The 9,617-nt window shown below is 34.2% G+C and overlaps 1 protein-coding gene across 1 annotated transcript in view; it reads left to right on the top strand.

Moving 5' to 3' along the window:
* The first annotated feature begins 1,053 nt into the window (after positions 1 to 1,053).
* The window catches only part of LOC129753595 (uncharacterized), an 86,121-nt gene continuing 77,557 nt past the window's right edge, over positions 1,054 to 9,617 (top strand). The window contains exon 1 of the mRNA XM_055749440.1: positions 1,054 to 1,835. The gene's annotated coding sequence lies outside the window, so the exon portion shown is untranslated. The remainder of the gene's footprint in view (positions 1,836 to 9,617) is intronic.

Below are 9,617 nucleotides of genomic sequence, written 5' to 3'. Positions count from 1 at the left end.
GATAAATTCTCGAATCCAATCTAATTGAAAAATATATTTAAAAAAATTTAATCAAGTCAGCTCTGATTAATTTTCGATTTGCATTGTTTTGGTCGCTGTGTTTTTTCATAAGATAAAGACATAACGTTTTCCGTTTTTATTTATTTTTCAACATAATATATAGATATGTTTATGCACATCCAATCTTAAATATGCGCATTTAAAACAAACATTTTAAGATGGCAGCAGCGTTGCATCGTGGAAACAAAATTATTAATGTTGCCATCATGAAATCATCGAAACGCTGAGAGTGAGTTCCCCCAACATAAAGAAAGAGAAAGAGAGAGCATAAAACCATGCATATGTTCCACATAAGATGAGAGAGGGAGGGATGTGAGGGCTGATTGAGATATGTTGGTCGGGGGTAAAATGGGTAAAGTGGTTAAAATTCATAATCTCCCATAAAGTCGCATCGGCTAAAAGAGCATAGCGTTAATGATGATGTTGGCGGCGCGGCATATGTTGGTGTATTTATGCGGTTCATATGCTGAATTTAACCGTCCGAGCTACCTTGCTGGTGTGTTTGTGTGATAGGATTATCTTATGAGGCAAAAGTGAGATTCCTAAATTTATCGTCGAAGTTCCGCTAATGAGTTTCTAGGGCGGATGTGCGAGTTTACATAATTGATAACAGATATCTCAGGAAAATGCTCCTTGATCTCAATTTAGAAAAGAAAGTACAACAATTGTAAAATATTTTTCTTTTTTAAGAAAAGTTTTCGTGTTTCTTAATTGAAACATAATTGAAAATAGTATCGCTCTTTGTACTGTTTTTTTTCTTTGAACTTTTTAGTGTTGATAGTGTTTCGAAATAAAAATATAGGTATCTATTGTTTTCTTGACAGATCACATTTCCTTCAAATTTGCTTGCACTAATCCTGAACTTGGATTGTTTTCGAGGTTTTCAATAAGAAAATAATTAAAAATGTTCTTCCAGACAAAGCGCATCAGGCACTCATCTCACCATCTGCGTGCAAAGCATTTCAAGGGATTCTCCCAAGTGGGCAGAAATGTTTTCAAGTTGCTTTAGGATATCGATGAGTCAAAAAGTGATTGAACATTTTCGTCTTCGGTTTCAAGGTGGGTAATTCGGCCAATTTTGTCATGTTTAGTAACATTTAAGTGCCTCCTAAAGTGACATTTTCTGAGCTTATTCGATGAAAGATGAAAATCCATCTTTCTGGCTAGGGAAAATCTTGAAAAAGTTGAACAAGAGTAGTGAGCTGTCTACTAGGCATGGGTTCGTCTTCCTTGGAAGTAGCAATTTCATACAAATTGAGTCAGCTCGCTTGCTTTCTGATGGCTGAAACATCTCATGAGCAAAGCGAGTAATCCACCAACAACAGAAACAAAAACAACAACAACCCTGCAGTCAGCATAGGCCATGGATGGATTTGTATTTATTTCACAGCAGAGTGAAGTGTAGTTGACTGCTGAAGCTAATTTTCTGAACGTGAACGACTGGATTCGAGGTGAATTTGTGTTCCCCAAAGTGCGATAACATACCTAATACAAGTGTGGTTCCATGGGATGTTTCAATATTTCGAGTTTTGTTGGATATGTGTTGAGGGTAAAGATAGTATACAGCCAAGTTTTAGTGCAAGAGTAATCAGGTGAAGAATCAATCTTCTAAATGAACCAGCAAGGAGCAGTGATTTCCGGAAGATAAGGTTGAAATTTTTGGCCAATCTGTGACGAGACTGTTCCAATCGGAATACTAATGAATGGATGGATTATCTTTGAAGTGGAGCAGCTTAATCGTGAGCGATATAAAAGATTCATTCTACGTGACTAAGGTTAGTATTTTATCTTTGTGCCAAAAATAGCGCCAAGGTTATCAACTTTATAGAAACACTTTTGATGTCTGAGAATTTTCTAAATTGTTTACCAACATGAAATTCATTATTTTTACTATCCAATCTTGATGACTGTATGAATAGGATATAGAATCGAAACACAATTGGACTTAGAACCCTACCATAGGGTAGGTACCCTTTTGTATGGTTGAAAATGGCAAAGCCACAAAAACTATTCCGAGCAGACTTTTATGGCAAAATCATAGCAAATTTTGCTATCACTCCATGAGAGCCCAACTTGCTCTCATTTTGATTGACATAAAGCGGTACACAATAAATATGAGAGCACAAATTTTCATACTTAGTTATAAAAGTGATACCAAATTTTGCTGAAACTGAGACCCAAACTACACCTCGTTTTCTGAGAGCTTGGAGAGTACAATGATGCCAATATAAGGCATCACAGATATTTCAATGAACGAGGAATAGTTAAGGTTTCATTACAAGCAAAATATGGCATTACTTTGCTGTCCATGTTTGAAAATGTTGGTTTCATTTTTGCACTGTGTACTACTGAAGTCAATCAAAATGAAAGCAAATTTGGCTCTTAAAGCGTGATAGCCAAATTTAGTTGATTTTTTCAATGTATCCATAATTTAGTTTGTATAGAGAATGCGTTGATTAGAAGAAGATTGCAATAATTCCTAACAAAACTTTCCTTTCGTTAGATTAAACGCCTGGAGTTATACTAGAAAATAAACTGATGCAATCATAGACCATTTAATAATATATAAATTTATGTTTAAAATAAATAAAAAATAAAATGATGAAATCTACTTTTAAAACAGGCCTCGAGATTTTATTACTGTTTTTAGATTGGAATCTGTTCAATCATTTGTTTCCGACTGATTTTAAACGAAAAACTACATTAAAAATCTTGCACATTGGAAGGCATAGTTAAAAGTGTCTTAATACTACTTCGAAGTTTTGTATAACTCATTTCAATTCTTGAATTTTTTGAGTCCGTTTCAAGTAACTTGAAAAACTTTATATATGAAGCTTAATATATATTAGCATCAGAATGGAATGATTTCATCTGTTGATTAATCTGAGAAACAAATGGACAGTCATTAGATCCGATCGGCATATAACATTTTTTTTATTTATTGAAAATTTTCAATAATTTTAATTTATAATTTAAAGATAGGATAGGAGAATTTTGCCCAAATTCAGTGATTTTAAAATTTACATAATTTTTATATTAAACGTCTTTAAAATTTAACAGGCATGTACAACTCAACACACTCTGAAAATTGCTTCATATATGCCTCTTTTTATTTACATCATATGTGATGTAATTTTACAGATTTTTTTTCGTAGTGTGTGGCAGATAATACCTTTTCTATTTTCCTTAAAACTTCCGTCATAATTGCTGACAATATATTATGGGATGAATAAACCCAAGAGGCTTAAAATCCCAAATAAAACAACAAAACAAACATGACAATATATTTTGCCAGAAACTAAACACATTCAGAAGTTGGAAACCAGAAAAAAATTCATTTTATGATGATAATTTTCTCAAAAAGAGAAATAAACAAGTAAAAATTTTATGTTTCTTAACGTTTCTCAAAAAGCAATCTTAAGGACAACGAGGATTATTTTTCAGTTTTTAAAATGATTTTTGTTTTTGAAACCTGATCCAAAATTACTGTTTTTCGTTTGAAATGTGGAATTGAGACTCTTTTTATTCGCTTTATAAATTTTTGAGGTTTACCGAAATTTTGTTTTATTTGTATAAAATACCCTTCCAATGTGAGGAAGGGTTACAAAGCACCATAGACAATGTTACATTTTGCTTTATTTTCTTGATAAGTTTTCGATGAAAATCGGATAACAATTATTATTATCAAAATTTACATTTTAAATTCAAAAGCTCAAAGTTTTTATTCGGTGATTAAAGTAAAAGTTTTTTGCCTCCGCCAAATTACCTCTGTTCTTATTGCGTTATTTTTAAAGTATCGTCAACGAACTTTAATTTGAAAATTTGATCAAAACAGGATGATTTATCAACCAGAGAAATCCAGGTTAGCTAACAACTCTCGTTTTTTTTCCGCTTGTAAATAAAAATTAACTCATCAAAGTAAACGTTACTTCAACAAAGCGATAAAAACGCAGTAACGGGGCAAGTGCAAACGGATTTCACCATAGTTCAACTTCGAAATGCCCTAGAAAAATATGTAGGTATATCTTTAAAAATTATCAGTTATTCCATAGATTCCGTTGTACTAAATAAGTTCTTAACAAAATCCCGTTAAAATTTACAAATTTAAAAAATGTTTGCAAAAAGAAACGGCAATAATGATCAATTATTCAGTAGATTCCGTTGCACTAAATTAGTTCTTAACAAAAAATTTTTAGTTAGCTAAAAATTCAAAAAATGTTTGCAAAAAGAAACGGCTCTTTTGTGAAAAAATTTACACTCGCTCGTTTATGGGGATACGTGCGAACTTCAGGCTTTTACCAAACTTAAATATTCACAGATGAGTCAGTGTAAAGATCTTGAATTGAATTTTATGTGCTTTATCAACTTTCATTGATGAAGGTATAGAACTCCATTTTTGCTGATTGTTGTTTAAGGAAAATTACCTTCATTTACAAAGGTACCATTAAACAATTTTGGATATCCACTCTGGATGCCCTTTCTGACCTTTATTATGTTATGTTAATAACACTGAATCATTTTAGAGATGAAACTCTGAAAAGGCTGCTGTCACATGGCTAAAATATGCGTTTTCATTTGCCCCACGGTATGAATTGACAAAAGTGAATATTATTTTTATAGTTTCGGGATGGGATGAAAATTTCTCAAATAAATTCACCGTTCACTTGATTATCAGTTCACCTTTCAACAAAAAGGGGACTTCCTTCTTTGTTTGTCGAAGCTGCAACAGCTCTGAAAAGGCTGGGCCAGTGACTATGACTATATGCCCAAAAAGCGGATTGAAAAGAAGCCCTTTTTAGAGCCAAAATATGCAACACGAAACACACTTGTCATGTCTAGTACGTACTTGAATCAGAATGTAAACAAACAATACAGTGTTTTCGGTGAATAAATTAAAGAAAGTTTAGTTTATCTATGTCAGATTGTTTTTTTTCTGGGCTCAAACATCAATTTGAAGAAGAAATATTTTATAAAAGAGAAAAGTTGAATGTTTGCACTCGCCCCGAGTTTACACTTGGCTCAGTGCACTTTATACCACAGAAAACAGACGTACAAGCTCGAACAGAAAACCGTCAAAAAAGTGTGTAAAATTTCAAATGCTATCACCAAAAAAATACGTTAGAAACTGACTGCAAACAGTGCCATCTATTGCGCCGTTCAAGACTTACAAATCAACTTTAAAGTGCCCAGTTTTCGAAAAGGCGTAATTGTAGCCAAAAAACAAAAATTAGTTCAAAAAGGGTGTTGGGATTTTTACACAAGTTTTGTGGGCTTGCTTGTACGTCTGTTCTCTGTGCTTATACTCAACCCCAATCCACTCTTGAGTCTCAATATGACACTTAATATTGGAAGTTTGGCGGCTTGTGTCTTCACGAAATTTTTAATTTTTCATCATTTTTTTCATAGACACACCCTGAAAGTAAAAAAAAACTCCTTGATCCGATCCTGGGTGTCAATTTGACACTCCTCGCTTAAAATCGCCATATTTCCCTTGTATCTTAACCGATTTGTTTGAAATTCATAGTTTTAGAAATATCGTAATACAACTCAAATTCTCAGATTCACAAACAAAACATTTAAGTTTTCCGTTATTCAAAATCTAAGAAAAAGACCGAAAAAACATGCTTCGGAAAAAGACTGTAGATCAGCCATGATGAATCAAGTATAGTGGTCTCACATGCCAAATCGCACGTTCAGCCATATTGAAAAAAGTTTTGACAGCTGGCTGAAGTGTTTACGAAAAAGGGGGTCCAGGGATGCCAGGTGTTTGAGATAAAAAATCTGTCTGTCTGTCTCTACATAAGCTTATTGTAGACCGAAGTTCAAATGATTTAAACCAAATTGGGTTTTAGTTTATTTCATTTTATTTAAATTAGACTTCAGGAAACAAATAAATGATTTGAGTATTCAATGAATTCATCTCATTGGAAACATTTTTTTGTATCTTAAATTAGAATACGCTCCGCACTTTTCGGATGCTCCGAAATAGCTGTGATATAATAGTAAGGATCTTTGAAGGGTAGACTAAGCTTGCCAGATTGCCCGGTTTTATCCGGGTTTGCCCGGATATTTGATACAAAATTTCGAGAAAGTCCGGTCCGGCCCGGTTGCCCGGATATCGTGAAAAAAGTCCGGATATTGCCCGGATTTTTTCACAATTTTCACAAAGAAACCAAAAAAAAATCAAAGTTTTTGAGTAAGTTTCACCAAAATCGATTAACGGTATGGACATTTTCAACAGTTGTTTCAAAAAATTTCGCTGATTTACTTTTATAAACCTTTAAATATTTAAGTGTTCCAAAAAGTTTTTGGAATTCTGCAATTACATTAATAAAATACTAATTTAATTTTCTTGTGCATTTTTTCTTTGCTTTTATATAATATAACACCTAAATTTTACCCGGTTATTGCCCGGTTTTTGGATTTGAAAAACTGAAATCCATGCCCGGATTTTGCCAGGTTTTTTTGAAAAAATGCCCGGAATTGCTAGGCCCGGATGGGAGTGGAAAAAATTCTGGCAACCTTAGGGTAGACCAAACAACCAAAATCCTAAACCGGATGTTGCTTATCCGATCGTTGGCATCTAGGTCGGACTCAGGGTGTTTACATACCATCGAAGCGGCAGGCGAGGCTACATCATGCGCTACGTCACTGCCACCGCTGACGACGCCCCCTCCAGCACCCTTCAGCTCATCGGTTCCCTCGTTCAAAAGGGCCAAAAATTCCATCTGGTTCTCCCATATGATACCCATCAGATCCGGATTACTCGATTGGATCTTCTGGAGCAGCGATGGCCACAGACGGGGGTCCTCCTGAAGATGCTGTTTCATCTCGATGATGATCGGATGTTCCAGCCGCTTCTCGGACGATGGAATATCATGCCTCGTCATGTTACCATCCGATTCGATGATTTTTTGCTGCTTCCAGACAGCTCTTGAAAGAAAGTATTGTTGAATAAACATAAATTTGTCATAAGTAATGCATAATTAGCGTTACTCACCGCTACCGACAAAGTTTTACAAAAAAAATCAGAGCACCTGGCATCCTCAGCCAGCCAGCAGCCAGTTGTCAAATTTTGGCTGCGTTTCGCCCCCACCACCGCATCCAACCCTCGTCTACTTTTTGCCAAAGTGAGACCACCATACTAGATTCATCATGAGATCAGCTACGAAATGCTACACGCAAACTAATCTGCACGTTGCTGCTACGTGAAAAACAACATAATTTTTATCCAATTGATTTTCACGTAATTTGTACGAATAAAATAAGTAAACGCCCCCCTAAATAATAGGAATTTTGTTCTATGAACATCACGTGCAACTTACATGAATTTTTAATGCGTTAAACGTGTTATGAAGATGAAAGCTACCTGAAATGTGTTTAGTATCGAAATGATATTTGGATCCTTTTTACTATTTTTTTTTCGTTACTATTTCTGCCAATGAAATGAAAATCATCATAAATAAAATTTATTTTAAAAAAGATTCGTCATACTGTCACTACACTTAATTAATTATTTAATAAAAACACAATTCCGGAACTTCTTTCCATCGAGTTGGTTTGTTGAATCCTGTAAAAAATGGAAAATATTTAACAACTAAAACTTGAATCATTAAAATGATATAAAATTTACCTTGTTAGGATCAGTAGAAACAACCTTCCATCTGGGCCGATTTGGTGCTTACGCTTCTTCACACGATTACGAAAAAATCTTCAAAAATCTGCATTCCGGGCGTTATTCAATTATGTAACCCTGAAATAAAAAGTTGGATAAATAAGAATGAATTTTCTGAATAGTAAATAAGTTACCTTTACCGGATCAGTCGAGAATTCGTTTTCTCATAACACCAGGAAGGCACTTGAATATACTTCATCCGTCAGGAAGTCCGCAAACCGAACACCAACCTACCGCAAAGGGATGTTCCGTGGTCTAAAAAAATAAAACAATTTCGTTGATTATAAATTTCAATGTTACTGTCAAAATCAACGGTAAATCTATTCGGCCACGAATCCCGAATATTGCGAAAACTTACCTTACAAATAATCCTGAGACAACTGACAGAAGTCACGGTTTTTGGTGTAATACTAGCGAAAACTAAACACAACTTTCTCAACCGTTTTTTCCAGAACAAACAAAGTCAGCTGCCTGACCTTTTCTTATGAGAACTTGAGAGAAAAAAAAGACTCGAGCCGATTTAGAGCACTTAGCTACTTAGATTTTACGTGAAATTCATGAGGCAATTATGTGGAAGTAAAGTGGTTACTACCAGGGGGCACTTGAAACACTGTGGTTTTACAAGTTTCACGTAGAATCGATATGATGCAACTAAATTTAAGTTTACTTGAAAAATCCCGTATAAAAAATTTCTAAATTATTTTGGGTGTAAGACTCTTTAAACCTCTAATAAAACCTAAACTTGGGCTAGTAGCCTGCAATAAAACTTGAAATGTTACTTGAGATAGTTACTTCAAAGCGCGCATAGAATCGATGGGATGCCACAAAAACTTAGTATACGTGGAAAATCCTTTATAATTAATTTCTAAATTATTTTGGGTGCAAAAAAAATCACTTAGTGTCCAAGAATGCTGAAGTCAGAAGCTATATGTTGGGCACAAGGATTATTTTTAAGAACATCACCACAAAAATGTTGAAAATGTAGTGTAAGATCGTTCTTTTCAATCAAAGAACCGTTAAATTTTTTTAAGTCAAAGTAGAAAAATTTTGAAAAGTGGATTGGAAAGTTGACGTAATTTGACACATTTTGGCATCTTTAGATTCCCAATATACGATACACAGAATTTTTGACAAATTTTCAAAGGTTGCTTTTTTTTGTTAATTTAAAATTTTCATTTTTAAATGAACTTTGCACTGGATTTTGAGTACATTGACGCAAGATTTCCGCAATAAATTTATATTACCCGGAAATCCAATTTCATACCGGTTTTAGTAAAGTAATTACATAAGCGCTGCAAAGCTTTCTAAAAAAATGATAAATAAAAATATGGAATACTTTTTGAATATTTATTAGTCTTTTTTGGACACTAAATGTTTTTTTTTGATTTTTTCTTAGACTTTGGATAACGGAAAACTGATGCTGATTTGTCTGAGAAACATATTTGAGTTGCATAACAAGGTTTCTAAAACTATAAATTTTATATAAATCGGTTGTGTAACAAGAGAAATACCTATATGTAGTGGTTTTGTCGGGAGTGTAAAATTGATCAAATGCTATTTATTTGTAATACATGCACTACTTTTCTTTGTTCTTTCCATTACTGTCACGTGTTACAGACCTACCAAATGATGATCTCGATTTCGAACTCTAGGGCCACTTTTGCTTCCATGTTTTGAACTTGCTTGCCCAATATGTATGTAGGTATGATGGCCCTGCTCCATACCCGGAATTGGTACGTGAACTGCTAATCAAAAGTGTCGCCTTTCGGCACGTTCGAGTTGATGATCCGAGATGCAAACAAAACGGAATATGTAACGCAACGTCATCGCTGCATCGTCGTGTGCATTTGTTGGTAAATATGGTAGGAAACTTGCACTTGAT

The sequence above is a fragment of the Uranotaenia lowii genome, chromosome 1 (genome assembly GCF_029784155.1).
Source record: "Uranotaenia lowii strain MFRU-FL chromosome 1, ASM2978415v1, whole genome shotgun sequence".
Classification (NCBI taxonomy): Eukaryota; Metazoa; Arthropoda; class Insecta; order Diptera; family Culicidae; genus Uranotaenia; species Uranotaenia lowii.
Note: the sequence above shows the minus strand (reverse complement) of the source record. Positions and strands in the feature narration are given on the sequence as shown.